Here is a 16,405-nt window from a genome sequence, read left to right on the forward strand (position 1 = left end):
ATGGGGGCAAGTCCTGCGGCGAGGGCACAAGGGTAGGAGCTAGGACACCTAATTTTCATTCCCAGCTCTTTCATGGATGTGCTGTGTGAACGTAGGCCAATCACGTTCCCTTTCCCATGCCTGTGTTTCCCCATCTGTCAAATAATGAACTGGCCTTTGTGACCTACAGAAGAACTCTAAACACACAGGAAGGATTATTGTTTGTAGGGAGGCTGTACCATCCAACCGGTGCAGACATCATGAAGCGAACCTGAAGATTCACTCCGTCAGAGAAAGATTGGGGCACAGGGGCCTACAGGCCCGATTCAGAAAGATCTCTTCCTCTTAGGCTGAAAACAAGAGTCCAAAGGTCTGGTAGGCCCCATCAAGTCCACCCCCCTGGCCAACACACGATTGTGCCCTGCTTTCTATCTTTCACTATCTTTGCTCATTCTAGTTTTAAATGGGCCCAGAACTGGAAGCAGGGGTGGAGTCACAAGATTCATCGGCTGCACCTTAAAGGTCCCCCAGACCTTCCGAAGTGGAAGTTGTTGTCAGCCAATCTATTGGCCCAGGGTTGCCAACTCTCATGGGTTTAATCACAAGTCTTGCACTATTTGGCTTTTTATGTAAAGCCCCAATTCCTGGAATCACCATAGGATCTGAGCCGTCATTAAAAAATAGTGGAGTTTCTAGATCTCAGGGGTTGTGGACAAAAGCTTGAAGCTTGACCTGAGTGTGACCTAAAAGGCTCAGAAACTAGAGGGCACATAAAAATACCCTAACATTTATGTTTTAAGCTAGTCATGATTTTTTTAGTTCCAGACTCACGATTTTTTAATATCTGCAGCCAGCGATAATGTAATCCCGTCAACAAAGTCTTCATTTACAGCCAGGAAATGATAGTAATGCTGCAGGGCGCTCTTCATCAGGAGTCTTTTAACCAAGGTCCTTATTGCTTGTGGTCACTGGCACTTTACAAGGGTGGTGCGGGCACTGTCGGTGTAGGACTCCTTACCGCTTTGCCGGGAAGAAAGATACACCCCCACAGCCTCATGAAAACTACCTCAAGCACCCAGACATTTCTGGGAGCCCGCTCCTGGAAGAAGTCACCTACCCTGGGAAGCCCTTATAAGAACACAGTACAGGAGGTGGCACAGCACAGACACATGCTAACTCATTACACTCCCATCTCCATGTGCAACAGCGCCTATTATTCACAAGAGGACTGCCAGAGGTGGCATCTGTAGCATTAGTGACAGGAAGAGATCTTCTTGAGTAGATGTCCCAGCCAGTTCAGAGTGGGGTGGGGGGGAAAGCATTGCTCGGAACATAGAAATGCAGGGCTGGAAGGGACCTCAGGAGGTAATCTAATCCAGCGTACTGCGCTGAGGCAGGACCAAGTAACCCTAGAACCATCCCCGACAGGTTTGTCCAACCTGCTCTTAATCACCTCCAATGACGGGGATTCCACAACCTCCCCTGAACACCTATTCCAGAGCTTAACTGTCCTTATAGTTAGAAAGTTTTTCCGAATATCTAACCCATCTCTCCCTTACTGTACATTAAGCCCATTGCTTCTTGCCCTACTTTCAGTGGACATGGAGAACTGAGCCCCGTCCTTCTTATAAACAGTCCTTAGCACATCTGAAAATGTATCTGGTTCCCCCCTCAGTCTTTTTTTCTCAAGACTAAACATGCCCAGTTTTTGACCTTTTCCTCATAGGTCAGGTTTTGGAAAACTTTTTGTTACTCTCCTGTGGACTCTCTCCAATCTGTCCTAACGTGTGGCCCTCAGAACTGGACACAGTGCCCCAGCTGAGGTCTCACCAATGCGAAGTAAAGTGGGACTGTGAGACAGAGGCCCATTGAGGATTCACTATGCTGTGTCAGGAACTCGTCAGGCCTGATATGCTCATTACACCTAACACCTGTTGTCATAATCCGTCTCTAAAAGGTGTCACGTAAGGCATCAGATACAAACTGGTAAAACGCTAGCCCCCAAACCGTTGTGTGGTGTATGTACAGGGTGCGTGCCCAGGATTAGAAATATGTGCTAGAATTATGTTCAGCAAGCAATGCATAACATTGCTTTAGGCAAAGGAATGTGTATTTGTTTGTCTGACCAGCCTGGTCCTCAGGCAGAGACAAATGAAGGCATGTTTACATAAAAGGAAATATGGATACTTAGTGGTGGTATGTTTTGAAGTCTGTGACCAAACACAAGGCCACTATCTACTTGTCTCCAAAGTAAATTAAGCACTATGGAATCAAAACACTGGAAACTCCATTTACACACGAATCAGCAGGGGGATGGGAAGTCAACAGGAAGGAAAGGAAGGAGAATTACCTTTGGGAAGGCACGATGATACAATCCCTTACGGTCTACGTTGAACCCCATAACGTCACAGGGACCATTACCTCTGTAGGAGGTTGTGGTCTCCTCTCCCCATCAGTCTCAGAGGGAGGCCACGCCCCCTTGCTCTCATGCCCCTATCAAGGCAATGGTTGCTGGGGAATTAGCAATGTCTGAGGCCGAGGCCCTGGCCCTCTAGGCAGGGTCAAGCAGCCCATAGTCTGGAACCCTGGCCCCAGGCAGGGCAGAGCACCACACAGTTTATCGCCTCACATCTTAACTCAGGCAGACAGCAGACAAACATAGGCCTCTTGGCCTAAAGTGTGGGGGCTGCCACCCCAGGGGCAGGGCAGCTTCAGGGGATAGGGGGATCCGGGCCCACCCTACTCCACTGGGTCCCAGCCCAGGGGTGGATGGTTCCACCACTGGGTCAGACTCAGCAGGGAACCAGCCAAAACATGCTGACTGGAATTCTGGCCACACAACAGGACTACTGTCTGGTGTCCCTGGGCTACTTACGTCTGACTACCACTTTGCAGTCTCCCCGGGGTAGACGCCCAAGGGCAGACCCAGTAGACCTTCAGTGTCCTCATCAGTCCTAGCAGTCCCCTCGAGTCCTCAGCGCTGCAGAGGTCCCCTTTGGGCTCCAGCAACAGGTGGGAGTCATCTGGCTCCTTTGCTGGCTCCAGGCCAACTGAGTTGCAGGGCCCGCCTTTTATACTTCCAGTCCTGCCCCTGTGCTTCTGGCCTGGCAGGTGTGGCTTGCCTGGCTCTGCCCAGCCAGGGATGGCTTAGGTTTCCTCCCCATCCATCTCAGAGGGAAGCCACGCCCCCTTGCTATACCTCTAGGGCCTTACATACAGGGTTAATGCACCCCAGAATATTAGTCTTTTTCACAACTGCATCACATTGTAGATTATATTCAATTTGTGATTCACTATAATGCCAGATCCTTTTCAGCAGTACTTCTGCCAGCTCTTACTGCGTAGCAGGTTAATCTCCTTTTTGTAGTTGTGCATCTGATTTTTCCTTCCTAAGTGAAGTACTTTCCACTTGTCTTTATTGAATTTCACCTTGTTGATTTCAGAACAATTCTCCAATTTGTCAAGACTGTTTTGAATTCCAATCCTGTCCTCCAAAGTGCTAGTGAGCCCTTCCTGTTTGGTGTCATCTCCAAATTTTATAAGCACAATCTCCACTCCATTATCCAAGTCATTAATGAAACTATTGCAGGGATCAGCAACCTTTGGCCCGCGGCCCATCAGGGAAAGCCGCTGGTGGGCCGGGCCGATTTGTTCTGGGCTGAGGGATGTGCTGGCTGCCCCTTCCCGCAGCCCCCATTGGCCTGGCACAGCAAACCACGGCCAGTGGGAGCTGCGATTGGCCAAACCTGCAGACACGGCAGGTAAACAAACCGTCCCGGCCTGCCAGCGGCTTTCCCTGATCCCTGAACTATTGAATAGTACCAGACCAAGGACAGATCCTTGCAGGATCCAAATAGATACATTCCCCCCAGTTTGACAGTGAACCATTGAGAACTAATCTTTGAATACAGTCTTTCAACTAGTTTTGCACCTGCCTTATAGGAATTTCATCTAGACCACATTTCCCTAGTTCGCTTATGAGAATGGCATGTGGGACTGTGTCAAAAGCCTGACTAAAATAAGGTTATATCATGTCTACAGTCCCATCCTCGTCGTCGTCCCCCCCCATCCACTAAGCCAGTAGCCTTGTCAAAAAAAGAAATTAGGTTGGTTTGGCATGATTTGTTCTTGACAAATCTATGTTGGCTATTCCTTGTAACCCTATTGTCCTTTAGGTGCTTACAAATTAATAATTTGTTCCAGTATAGTTCCAGGTATTCACGTTAGGCTGACTGGCCTATAATTCCCCAAGTCCTCTTCGTTCCCCTTTTTACAGACAGTGACTATGCCTGTTTTTCCTCCAGTCCTCTGGGACCGAACCCATCCTCCAAAGATAATCGCTAATGGTTCAGACATTGCTTCAACTAATTCCTTAAGTACCATAGGGTGAGTTTCATCAGGCCCAGCTCACTTGAATACTTCTAACTTATCTAAATATTATTTAAAATGGTCTTTCTCCATGTTGGCTTGTGCTCCTTTCCCCTTGTTGTTAATATTAATTGTGTTAAGTATCTGGTCGCCATTTATCTTCTAAAACTGAAGCAAAATAGGCATCAAATATCTCAGCATTCTTGATGTTGTCCATTATTAGGTCTCCATCCTTGCTAAGCAGAGGACCTACATTTTCCTTGGTCTTTCTTGTGCACCTACTGTATTTAAAGATCTTCTTCTTGTTACCTTTTATGTCCCTTGCTAGGTGTAACTCATTTTGTACCTTAGCCTTTCTGATTTTGTTCCTACATGTGTGTGCTATTCTTTTGTCTTCCTCCTTAGCAATTCATCCATATTTCCACTTTTTGTAGGATTCCTTTTTGATTTGCAGGTTATTAAAGAGCTCCTGATAGAGCCAGATTAATCTTTTACTATTCTTATCTTTCCTTTGCATCGGGATAGGTTGCTCTTGCACTTTTAATATTGTCTCTTTGAGAAACTGCAGGCTCTCCTGACTTCCTTTATCCCTTAGGTAGGGCCCAGGGGAAGAAAATGTACCAGTGCTGAGTTTATTAATGCCTGCTTTTCTGACATCTATTGTTTTTATTCTGCTGCTCTCGCTCCTTCCTCTCCTTAGAATTGAGTAAATCGATCATTTCATGATCGCATTCACCCAAATTGCTTCTGACCTTCAGATTAACAAATTCCTCCATGAGAATCAAGTTTAAAATTACTGTCCCCCAGTTCCTTCCTCCACCTTCTGAAAGAAGAAGTTATTGGAGATTTTGTGTTTTGCTCTATAGGGGACATTAACCACCCAGACAGCTGTTGTGGTTAATGTCTCCCATCACTACCAGGTTTTGGGGTTTGGGATATTTTTTATTCCAGAAATGCCTCATCCACCTCCACTCTCCTGATTTGGTGGTTTATAGTAGATCCCCCCATCATAAGATCCTCCGTTTCTTTCCCCTTTGATCTTCACCCAGAGATGTGGAATGGATAGTCAAGGGAGAACACCCTTTGCTCCATCACTCTTGGTACATGAAATTTCTTCAAGGAATTGCTCGTAGCTAGATAAGGCTGAATGGGGCCTGAGTCCACTAAACGTCCAGCTCCTCAAATCTAGTTTCCTGACAGATATCTCAGGGCCCTTCAGGGGGGTTCAGCTCACCAGCAATCCCTTAGCTCTACAATTTGCGCTGTCCAAGCTCACCTTCATTGGAAGGGCATTCAGTGGTTTGGGCATTAGCACAGGCTTTGGGAGACCTTCTCTGCCACAGTCTTGTTGGGTGAGTTACCTCCTCTCTCTCTGTGCCTCAGTTCCCCCTCTGTAAAATCCCCAATCCCACAGGGTTGGTGGGAAGATAAATACATGACAGATGTGAGACTAGGCTGATGAGGACCCTGTGTAGGTGAGATAAATAGTTATCTAACATGATAAAAGTGCAATTCCCAGCTATGGCCATTGGGGGGCTGAGAGCGCTTTCCGCAGATGGCCTTCAAGATCCCTCCTGTAAGATCCTAACTGGCTGTCAGGGGCTGCCCGGTATTCCCCACTCTTGCCTCCTTGCTGACCCCTGGACCGTGACTGAAATTCTACCCTCCTTCCATAATCCAACAGGAACTTGGCTCCGTTTACAGCACAGGAACTTCAAAAGAAGCCTGTGGAAGCATTTACCAAAGACGCAATAGTCTCTGGAGGAAAATAGTCTCCTTTAGACAATGGCCTTCAATCTCACGACAAACCCAGTTCTGTTTAGATGGCGCAAGGCGGATTACGGACCCCACCCTGAGTGTCCTCTGCCCGGGAGAGGCAGCCCAATGGATCTGGCATGGATTAGCGGCGACAATGCAGCTTTAATCACAAAGCGCTTCCAGAAAGGAGAGGTGGGAAACAAAGAATGCTGCAGAGCACATGGCCAGAGATCAAAAACAGAACCAGAGGTACTTTCCAGCAAGTGCGCTCCTGTCTATCGCCCCTTCAGAGCAACTTACAGATATGACCTGAAGGCTTGTGGGGAGTAAGTCACACTGATCAAAGCTCACGTTTATCCCATTGCATGCACACTCAGGATTTGGACCAGGTTATAAGATTACCTAAAGCTCACAGAGCCCATCCCAAAATCCTAAATGACCATCACAGCTAGGCAGAGGAGGAAGCTAAACTGAGTCAGAGGTTCCAGGCCCTGGCACCTATTGTGACGCTCTCTCGGGGCACCCAGAACCATAAGCCATTGTGTTAGTCCTCGGCAAGAGGGAGCATTGCTGGAGCTTGAACTGAGTCAGCTCCCTGCCACGCTAATCTGTCAGCCTAACCAGCAAATGCCTTGAGACTCTACCAGTCTAACCCTTGCCTTGCAGGTAACCTTCAGTCAGCACCAGTCCCACAACCCCCTGGAAGAGCATTCCTCTGCAGCCGTCAGCCCCTAGCACTGGACCCGTTCTGAAATTACCAACTTCATGGTCTCCAAAGAGACAGAACGCATACCAGCTTGTTGGTTCAACTGGGGACACCCACCTGCCTTTAGTAGAACAGCACTGAGAGGAATTTATAATAAAACAAGAATAAATCCGCGAATAAAAACAGATGTAAGCGATGCTACGCAGAGATAACAGAAAACAGAAGATGGTTACAAATCAAACAAGTATAACTGCAATTTCTAGTGGTGACAGTTTAGATCTAGCAAGCTACGATCTTTGACTACACAGCTTTCTCACCTACATCTCCAGCCCCGCAGGCAGGCAGGTTCTCTCGTTCTCAGAATCGGAGGGCGCTGACCCTTTTGTCCCCTGAGTGATGGATGCCAAAATGGCTTTTTGCTTCTCCTTGTATTTCCCCAAACTCATTGTTTTGTCCCCGGAGTCAGGATGACCCTCTGGGATCTCAGACTCTGACCCTGCTGTTTGTTTTCTACCATCCTGGGGTCTTCTTCCTGATTGCTCTGTTTACCTTATATGTAAATGTACTTTCACTGTCTTTTGTCTGTAATCAACCCAGGCTGTTTCACCCTTTGTCTGTTAGAGTGATCAAGCTGTTTACCACAGATGGCCATGTATGAGCCACAATCTCTGGTTTACAAAACTTGACCCCTGCTGACCATCTAATATACATTGCTTTGTCTAGGAGAAAGCAGGTTATTAGCTCTACATAGATTACTTGGTCTAAACATATTTTAGGAACATTTTCAGCACGCCTACATAACTCTTTAGACGCTAACCATGCATACATCCCCCAAGAATATCAATGACAAGAGGTCACCAACTTTCATATGATACCTTACAGGACACTCCTTGGATAAACATTATCAACAGCATGTTAGGTGTAGTGAGTTTGTCCGGCCCGGTAACAATTGTAGTTACAGCCAGTAACTACAGCGGGATTCATAGGGTACACCTATGTGTCTACAACAGTCCCAGGAGGGAAATGATCACCCCATTATCAGCCCCCAAAAAGGATCCTCTTCGTGATGCTGAAGAATTAAAGAGGATGATGGGGAAGTTCCTGGTACCCATTTAGCAGAAAGAAAAGACCAAGATCCTTTAGTGAATTTCTCCAAGGAAAGGAACAGCAAAGGGAAGCCTGCAGCTCATGTCAAGCAGAGGTGGGTACTTTCCAGGCCAGGGTTGGACTTAGTTGACACAGATCATAATGACAAGGCAGGGGAGGGAATATCTTTTATTGGACCCACTTCTGTTGGTGAGACAAGCTTTTGAGCTCACTCCAAGCTTCTGAAGAAGAGCTCTGTGCACCCTTGAAAACTTGTCTTTTTCACCCACAGAACGTATTACCTCCCCCACCTTGTGTCTCTAATATTCTGAGATCAACACGGCTCCACCACCACTGCATACAGATGAACAGGGAGACTGTTACCTCTGTGTTCTTGGCGAACCAGGGCGCAGTACCCAGCCTGACTCACGAAAGACCTCCCCCCCCACCCCCCAGCCTTTGCTTGAACCAAAACCAATCAGAAGCCAGACTTACAAAAAGCAATGAAAAGGCCGTGGGAGTAGGGTTACCATATTGGAGCGCCTGAAAAAGAGGACACTCCCGCCCCCGGCCCTGCCCCAACTCCGCCCCTTCCCCAAAGTCCCCACCCCAACTCTGCCCCCTCCCCTGAACGCTCCGCCCCCCTGCTCCTCCCCCTCCCCTGCTTCCCGCGAATCAAATGTTCGCGGGAAGCCTGAAACAGGCAGGCAGCAGGTAAGCTGGGGTTTGGGGGGGGGGGGGGAGAGGCGTGAGGAGACGCAGCCCAGTCCGGCCCCCGCGGCCGAGCGGCTCCCTCCGGCGGCTGGCCAAGAGGCTCTGGCCCTGGCGGCTCCGGCCTGGCTCGGGCCCTGGGGTGCTGGCCAAGCACCCCCAGCCCCACCTTGGGCCCCGGTTCTGGCCACCAGCCAGCGGCCGAGCATCCCTGGCCCCAGTCGCTCCGGCCGAGCGGCTCCGGCCCGGCGCCGGCATCCCAGCTCACAGCCGCCTCCTCCCGGGCTCCGGCTGCTGCTGCACTGGTGAGAGTGGTGGGAGCCGTGAAAGTTGAACCCCGGGGAGGAGGCGGTCCCCTTACCATGCCTCCCTATTTTCCCGGACATGTTCGGCTTTTTGGAAATTCCTCCCGGACGGGGATTTGAGGACCAAAAAGCCGGACATGTCCAGGAAAATCCAGATGTATGGTAACCCGACGTGGGAGACACACCTAAACCCCTGGGACAAGGATGACAGGATTAAGGGAACTCCCCTAACCTCATTTGCATCGAAGATGGGACAGGGAGGCATCCCCATGAGCATACAAAATGGAGAACAGAGATTCCAAGGCAAGAACCGCACGGAACTCTGGGACCAGAAAAGCAGGGAAGCACGGCATGATGGGGGATCTCTGCTGCAGATGTCAATAAACCCACACCTGCACACACCCAGCTCAGTAGTTATCAGACCAATCCTAGTAATAAATCCGTTATTGGGATCCAAAATAGTGACCTTCCCTAATTGCATTGTGAGCTCCCTGGAAGGAACACCGCCCATAGCCCGGAATGATCCGTTCCTATTGTCTAGCCTGAACAAAACAACTTTGGGATACTCCCTTGAGTCATCAGTTTACCCATAAACAAATCTAGTGTTCTCCCTTGAACCATGGTTTCCCTACAAAAACCCCTACCCACGCTCAAGTAAATGAATCCAACATCTGTATCTGTTCCATTGGGACTTCATCTTCTCCTGACTGATCGTGTTGGGGGCTCTGCCTGGCTCCAGCACTCCGGACCCTCAGCTACCACCACCACCTGGGACCCCCAATTGATTCATGCTTCACGGAGAGAACCCCGCTATCTCGCTCTAGGTGTAGCCTTCTGACCCTGACTTGTGTGATCCGGTTATACTTTTCTAAATCCTGCCTTTTATAATCCAATTTAAGTTAGATTGAATATAACAACTGTTTGGCTTCCCTTGTATGGTTATTACCTGGTAATAACTTTCATGGTTCAGCTGGTTGCTTCTCTCTCCCACCCCCCAGGTGGGTGGTTTTTTTTGGCTTCCCCATTCGCTCTGCAGCAACTCTCCTTGTACCTAAGTTAAAGACCCCTGCAGCACCCAAAAATCCTGTGGGGTTTGCTCATCAAGTGGGTTACTACCAGAACAATCGTAATGTGAAAGTGGGGATAGAGACGCGCTGAACCTGGGACACATGAGGGTGGCAGCTTGGAAGTGCTGCATAACCTGCTCCTCTCAGATGCACTTGGTTAACGTGTGTGTGTGTTCAGCTGATTCTGCGGCTGGAAGAACACAGCCCTGGGGACCGTGGATAGCTCGAGTGGGAGGGAACGATTTGGGCTGGAGCACATGACTTATGAGGAGAGGCTGAGGGAACTGGGATTGTTTAGTCTGCAGAAGACAAGAATGAGGGGGGATTTGATAGCTGCTTTCAACTACCTGAAGGGGGGTTCCAAAGAGGATGGATCTAGACTGTTCTCAGTGGTGGCAGATGACAGAACAAGGAGTAATGGTCTCAAGTTGCAGTGGGGGAGGTTTAGGTTGGATATTTGGAAAAACTTTTTCACTAGGAGGGTGGTGAAGCACTGGAATGGGTTCTCTAGGGAGGTGGTGGAATCTCCTTCCTTAGAGGTTTTTAGGTCAGGCTTGACAAAGCCTTGGCTGGGATGATTTAGTTGGGGTTGGTCCTGCTTTGAGCAGGAGGTTGGACTAGATACCTCCTGAGGTCCCTTCCAGCCCTGATATTTTATGATTCTATGAACTTGCAGCAGGGAGAAGTAGAGCTCCATGTGAGAACACAAGTGAAAAGCAGTACATTGATAGAAGTACAGACCCTCCCCCTCCCCCCCAGGAAGAGTAACCCTAATACATGAGCATACCCCAAAGTAACGGGCAAATCTGGTAACAAGACTCCATTCCAGCCCAGGAAGTGGTTCCATTTAGGGAAATGGTTCTCAAACTACGGCCCACTTATGGCCCAATCAGCACACAGTTGTGGCCCATGTGACATCTTCAGGGCCATACAGGCAGTGTATAGATGTAGGGATGTGGCCCACACAACACAGCTGCATATGCAGCCCACAATGGTAAATAGGTTGAGAACCACTGATCTAGGGTCTGACTTTCCTGGTGAGCTGCGAGAGGAAAGCCATACCAACATAGAGACACTCTCCTGGCCCCTGCCAAAGATGACTGTTGCATCCCACTCTGGCGAGGGCAAGGAGGGGACTTTGGTGGAGCAATAGCGAGAAAGCCCAGGACTGAATGAAAGTGAGAGGTACCAGCTGAAACATCTGTCAATGCATCTCACAAGCAAACCAATGCGGGTTTCTTCCCTGAGCGCTCAGTTCCTGTACCTCCAAGAGTCCGGCTGTAGAAAGGAGCAGGAGTTAAGGAACTTGGAGGTGACCTCCCCGCTGCAGAGGCTAAGTGGTGGCCATGGGCCGTACAGGAAGAACTGGTCTTGTCCGTCAAGGATGCAACTCTCCAGAAGTGCTGAGGCTGCAAAGATACATTGTTGAGGCAGGAAGGGAAGCGACCCAGAACAGGATACCAGATCCCCTTGCGTAAGGAATCCGTGTTTACACACAGGACAGTAGCTGCTCATGGACAAAGGAGGGGTTAGCCGATGGCGCTTTCTGTGAAGGTATGGGTGTCTCTTGCAATGGTGTCGGTAACGTTATGAAGAATTTCTCCTGACATCCTCTCTCTCACGCATGCCACAGAGATAGTTCCTAGCCTCAGTGCTGGTGCTTGGTCCTGTGACTGCTATATATTCTCCGCTCCTGCTTCTACTTTAATGATCTGCCTCTCCAGGGAGACACGGGGGATCACTGCTGCCTACATCCCACTCAGGTGGGTCTGTTTCATCCACTGCGGGACCTGGGCTATCTGGGAATTGCAGCAGCTTCAGGAAGCAGCAGGCATCAGCTGGTTTGGCTCTCCATGGAGGCCTCTCCACTTTCCCATCACAAAGCTCTACAGAGGAAGACTCCTGGATGTTCTTACAGAGACTGGAGAGGTCTGTATAGAGCAAGTGACTTCCCAGCAGAGCACTCGATGCAAGGGGCTGCTGGTAGATGGCGTATTCTTTTCCCTGGACGCCTAGATAATTAATGGATCTTTGATGGCTTACTTTCTCCTGATGGCAAAGGAAGTCCTACGTAAACATCCTGGAATTGGATTGTGTGAGAACAGCCGAAGTCAGAATGATTTATAGCTTTTGGGGTTTTTTAGTTCCCTTCCATCCTGTGTTAGCAAATCCATTTCCCGACTCTCCACCGTTACTTCTGGGAGATGCATGGACAGATTCCTATTTGTTTTGTTAACCACAAAGCGGTCAGGTTTGTCCACTGCCTCCCCGTAGCCTCTCTCACACAGGAAGCTACCCGGCGCTTTGGAATGCTGATCACTGTCACCTAGGGCATTTCCTCCACAGCACTGGTCTTGGATGAGACTCTCTCTTTATAGGAAACTCATGCCTGTAATCTCAAGGTCATTTCCGACTGCTCTCTTTCTCTTGCTCAGCACATCTCAGCTTTGTCGCTGCCTTTCCTTCTGTCACGTTCCTGAGGCCCGGTTTTAATTTTCAGTCTCGATGGCCAAAAAACTCACCCAAGCCCCATATTGTCTCCTGCCTATTACCGTAAGCACCTCTTCCTTAGCCTGACATCCACTTCACCCTTCTCCAGTCCATGCAAAACATATGCTAAGATCATCGTCCATAGAGCACTGTGGCAGCCTCGCTGCCCCCCCTTTGAATACCTCCACTGGCTCCCCTTCATATCCAAGCCGCTTGCCCTCATCTTCAAGGCCCTTCATACCTCTGCTCCTTTCTGCTCATCCATTCATCAGGTCACCCCCTGTGCTTAGATGACATCAGCATAGTTCACTAGTTTATCAGCCTTCTTCACGTCATCCATGCTGCCCCTTGGGTGAGAGAAACTCTCCCTAAACTGCCATCTTCAAACCACTCCCAAAGTCTCACTTCTACTGGACTCCTGTAAAAAAATCAGCCAATTACGGCCAGGCAGAGGGACAACTGGGGATCTCAATCAGCGTACATAGCATGGGCACCTATTTCAATCTCTCCTTTCTACAACCCTTCCTATGTTTGTCATCTTAACTGCACATGGTTCAGGGGATGGGCTACCTCTTCCTCTGTGTTTGTAGCTCAATGTGGCCCTGAACCTCACTGAGCAGTCTTGGTGCTACAAAACTATAAATAAATACCTTGTTTGAACAGCTGCAAGTCTTGGTTAGAGAGAGCAGTTTCACAGCAAGAAGCACACTGGGCATTTTCATTCTCCTGCTCTGTGGCTTCAGGTTTCATGCACAGATGGAATTCACAACAGAGGATGCTCAAGCTGCAACTCACTCCAGGGCAGTCTTTGTTGATTACCAGCCACAAGACCAGGAGAAACAACAGTCTGTCAGCGCGCAGCTCAGTGCCTCAGCTGGCCTGTGCTCTGTTTGTGAAGTCCCAAAACGCCAGAGAAACCCAGCCAACTAAACCTGAAACTCCAATTAGCTGAAACGACAGGTTGAGCGCAAATCAAAGTAAAGCAAGATGAAAAAAAAACCCCTAACACAGAGATGGTATTTTTAACTTCTAATCATCACTTCAGGGAAGATTAATGACAAGCAGAAGCGCAAACGTTTAATGGTATCTTCTCTCTGATCTGGGATTTACATTGTAGTTGAAATGAAGGATAACCGATGCCAGGAAACCTGGAATGTGAAACTACATTCTAGATTCCCTTAAAGGGCAGGGAGGGGAAGTTAGATGGAGCTGGAATTACCAAAAGGAACTAGGGAATTGCCAACTCCAGAATTACAGGCTGGAATCACTGCCTCTAGAACGAGGCAGGAGCAGCGGCAAAGAGATGAAGTGACTTGTCCAAGCTCGCAGAGCCATTAAGGGGCCCCCTCTCGACACTAATCTGTGCGCTGTAGCCTGATCTCCCTGTCCCCTCGTCCATGCTAGCCCACAGGGTGGGGTGGGGTGAGAGGTCATTTAATCCTGCTGCTTGTATCGGTCCCTTTCTCCACTCCGGTATCTTAGCGCTCAGGGCTACGCAATGCTGTTGGACTGTTGCCTCTATGCCACTTGCCCAGATGCCGAAGTCTTAAATTTACCCTCCCCTCTGCTGCACACGTGCCTCATTTTTGTCATTTCTCTTCCAATGCAGGAGCCCTGGGTCACCCTTTGGCACGATGCTCCTTCCCAAAGCTCCCTCCTGCAGAAATATTATGCAATTATGGCCCTGTGCGTCAGCGGTTGAGCTAAATGCGGAGCATCCCACAGAAGCAAGCAGAGTTGCTTGTGCTCTTCTAGAGCCGGGCCCCGGTAATTTCTACCGGCTTCCCTCCCATCTCGTCAGCCCTGGTGCTCTTGCAAACTAATTGACGCTCTCCCCTGGATTAGAGATCTCCATGCCACAAAGGGTAGAGTGTGGGTATCAGGGGAGCAGAAGAGGGCACAGAGGAGAAAGAGGGAATTTACAAGGCAGGTGATTGGGTCAGGAAAGGGGGTCAGGGGCTACCGAAACAACCTCCAAGGAGAAAGACTCTTTGGGTTAGAACCAAGTGAGTGGCCATTTAAAAAAAAAAAAAATTCTATTCAAAGTTTGTTTTCTGGAAACTGAGAACACTCTTCTTCCCAGCGGTCCAGAGCAGAAGGGCTCTCGCTGGAAAGAAAACTCAAGGCAATCCAGACAGGAAGACGCAGGGCTGGCTCCAGCGTTTTTGCCGCCCCAAGTGGCGAAAAAAAAAAAGCCATGATTGCAATCAGCGGCAAGTCCTTCCCTCCGAGAGGGACTAAGGGACCCGCCGCTGAATTGCTGCCGAAGAGCTGGACATGCCGCCCCTTTCCATTGGCCGCCCCAAGCCACTGCTTGCTGCGCTGGTGCCGGCCCTGGGAAGACAGGCAAATCCACACAGCGAAAAGATGGTTAGATTGCAGTCCGGGATGCTCAGAAGCCACTGGGGCTGGAACGCTAGCAGGACTGTTACTGCCTCAGCGGCAGTCAGTCTCTTTGTGACGGTTTGCATGGAAAAGGGTGTTCATGATTCCCACGCAGCCCCTTAATAACGAGGAGGAGCCAGACTGGGTACATACAAGTTGTGGGCAGCAGCAGCTCAAGATCCTTTGACTGGAAACCAAAATGGGGCTGAGGTTGCTCATATGCCAGTGGACGCAGTTGTGTTTTGTTGGGGTTCTCACATCCCTTTCTTTGCATTCAGGTCATATGGTGTTTATTGCCCCCCACGTGCCCACCACCATTTTGCTTTTTGTTTCCCCCCAGCAACCTAAGACTTAGAAAGTCGACAGTGGAAGTGGGCACATGGTATCTGGATTCAGTGGAAGCCACCTACTGGTCCAGCTTATCCCAACCGATCAACCTGGGCTGAGCATCCAAACCTGTGTTGCCAATTGCTCGGGGAACTATTTGCACAGCTGGAGGTGGGGAGGTGAACGGCTGTTTTCAGTTTAAATCTTCCAGACAGCCTGGGATTTCACACACTTACTGGTAGCAGCAGAACAACTTCAATGCTGGTCTTGTGTTCTCAGCGCAGACAGAGTTGGACCCTCCTGCTTTCCTGCCAGGATAGGATGGGTCTGTTCCTGCCCTAAGAGCCTCGTAGTGCTCACGCAGCTGTACCTCACATTCTGCCAGAAAAGGGTTTTCAGAGGAACTGGTATGTTACCGAATCTGCTTTCGCTAAAGCAGCACAAAGCTGCCATTGTAACGGTGGTCATTTAAGGGTTTGATTTCTCCTTTAATTCTACGTCACTGAGGAATAGCACGGATAGGAAAAGACTTGCTCTGAGACATAAGATAGGGTCTACGTCAATCCCCTCTGGAAGGAATGACAAGGGCTGAAGTTGCAGTAAGGGAGTTTGGAACATTAACAACCCTGAAGCAGAACAATGAGGCTGCTGGATGTGAAACCACTCCCAGCTTTTATTAGTAAGGTTTGATTTGGGGGTGGAAAGGTGTTTCCTCCTGAGGAAACTACGGTCACCCTCCCCCACAATTGTAAGTGGTTACATTCCCATTCCCTCCCTTAAGCTCTGGAGCAGACGAACCAACCTGCCCCTCCAGCATCCATCGCTGTAGCTCTTATGTCAGCCAAATAAGAGGCTAGACAACATAAGCTCCTATGTCTCTCAGCACATGGCCCCTGCCAAGCTACCAGCCCTTCGGTCTCCTCTTCACTACGGAATTACTTGGAGTTAGGACTCTCCCTTGAGGAGTTATATTAACAGATCTTATTGACTGGGATTTTGCAGTGAGCACCAAGTAATGTTAACACAATTCCTTACGGAAGGGCTCCAACTCAAAGCAGATTTCTAGCACAGACAAGCCATTCCTGTCCAGGAATGAGCCAGGATCTACTCACAAAAGGGGGCCATCTGGCGGCATATCAGCCCACCACTGAGCCACCCCTATGAAAACCAATTTTGGGTCAAGGGAGGGCAACACGCCATATTCAATAAAAAGGGTAAAAGGA

This window comes from Trachemys scripta, chromosome 22 (genome assembly GCF_013100865.1).
Source record: "Trachemys scripta elegans isolate TJP31775 chromosome 22, CAS_Tse_1.0, whole genome shotgun sequence".
In the NCBI taxonomy this organism is placed as follows: Eukaryota; Metazoa; Chordata; order Testudines; family Emydidae; genus Trachemys; species Trachemys scripta.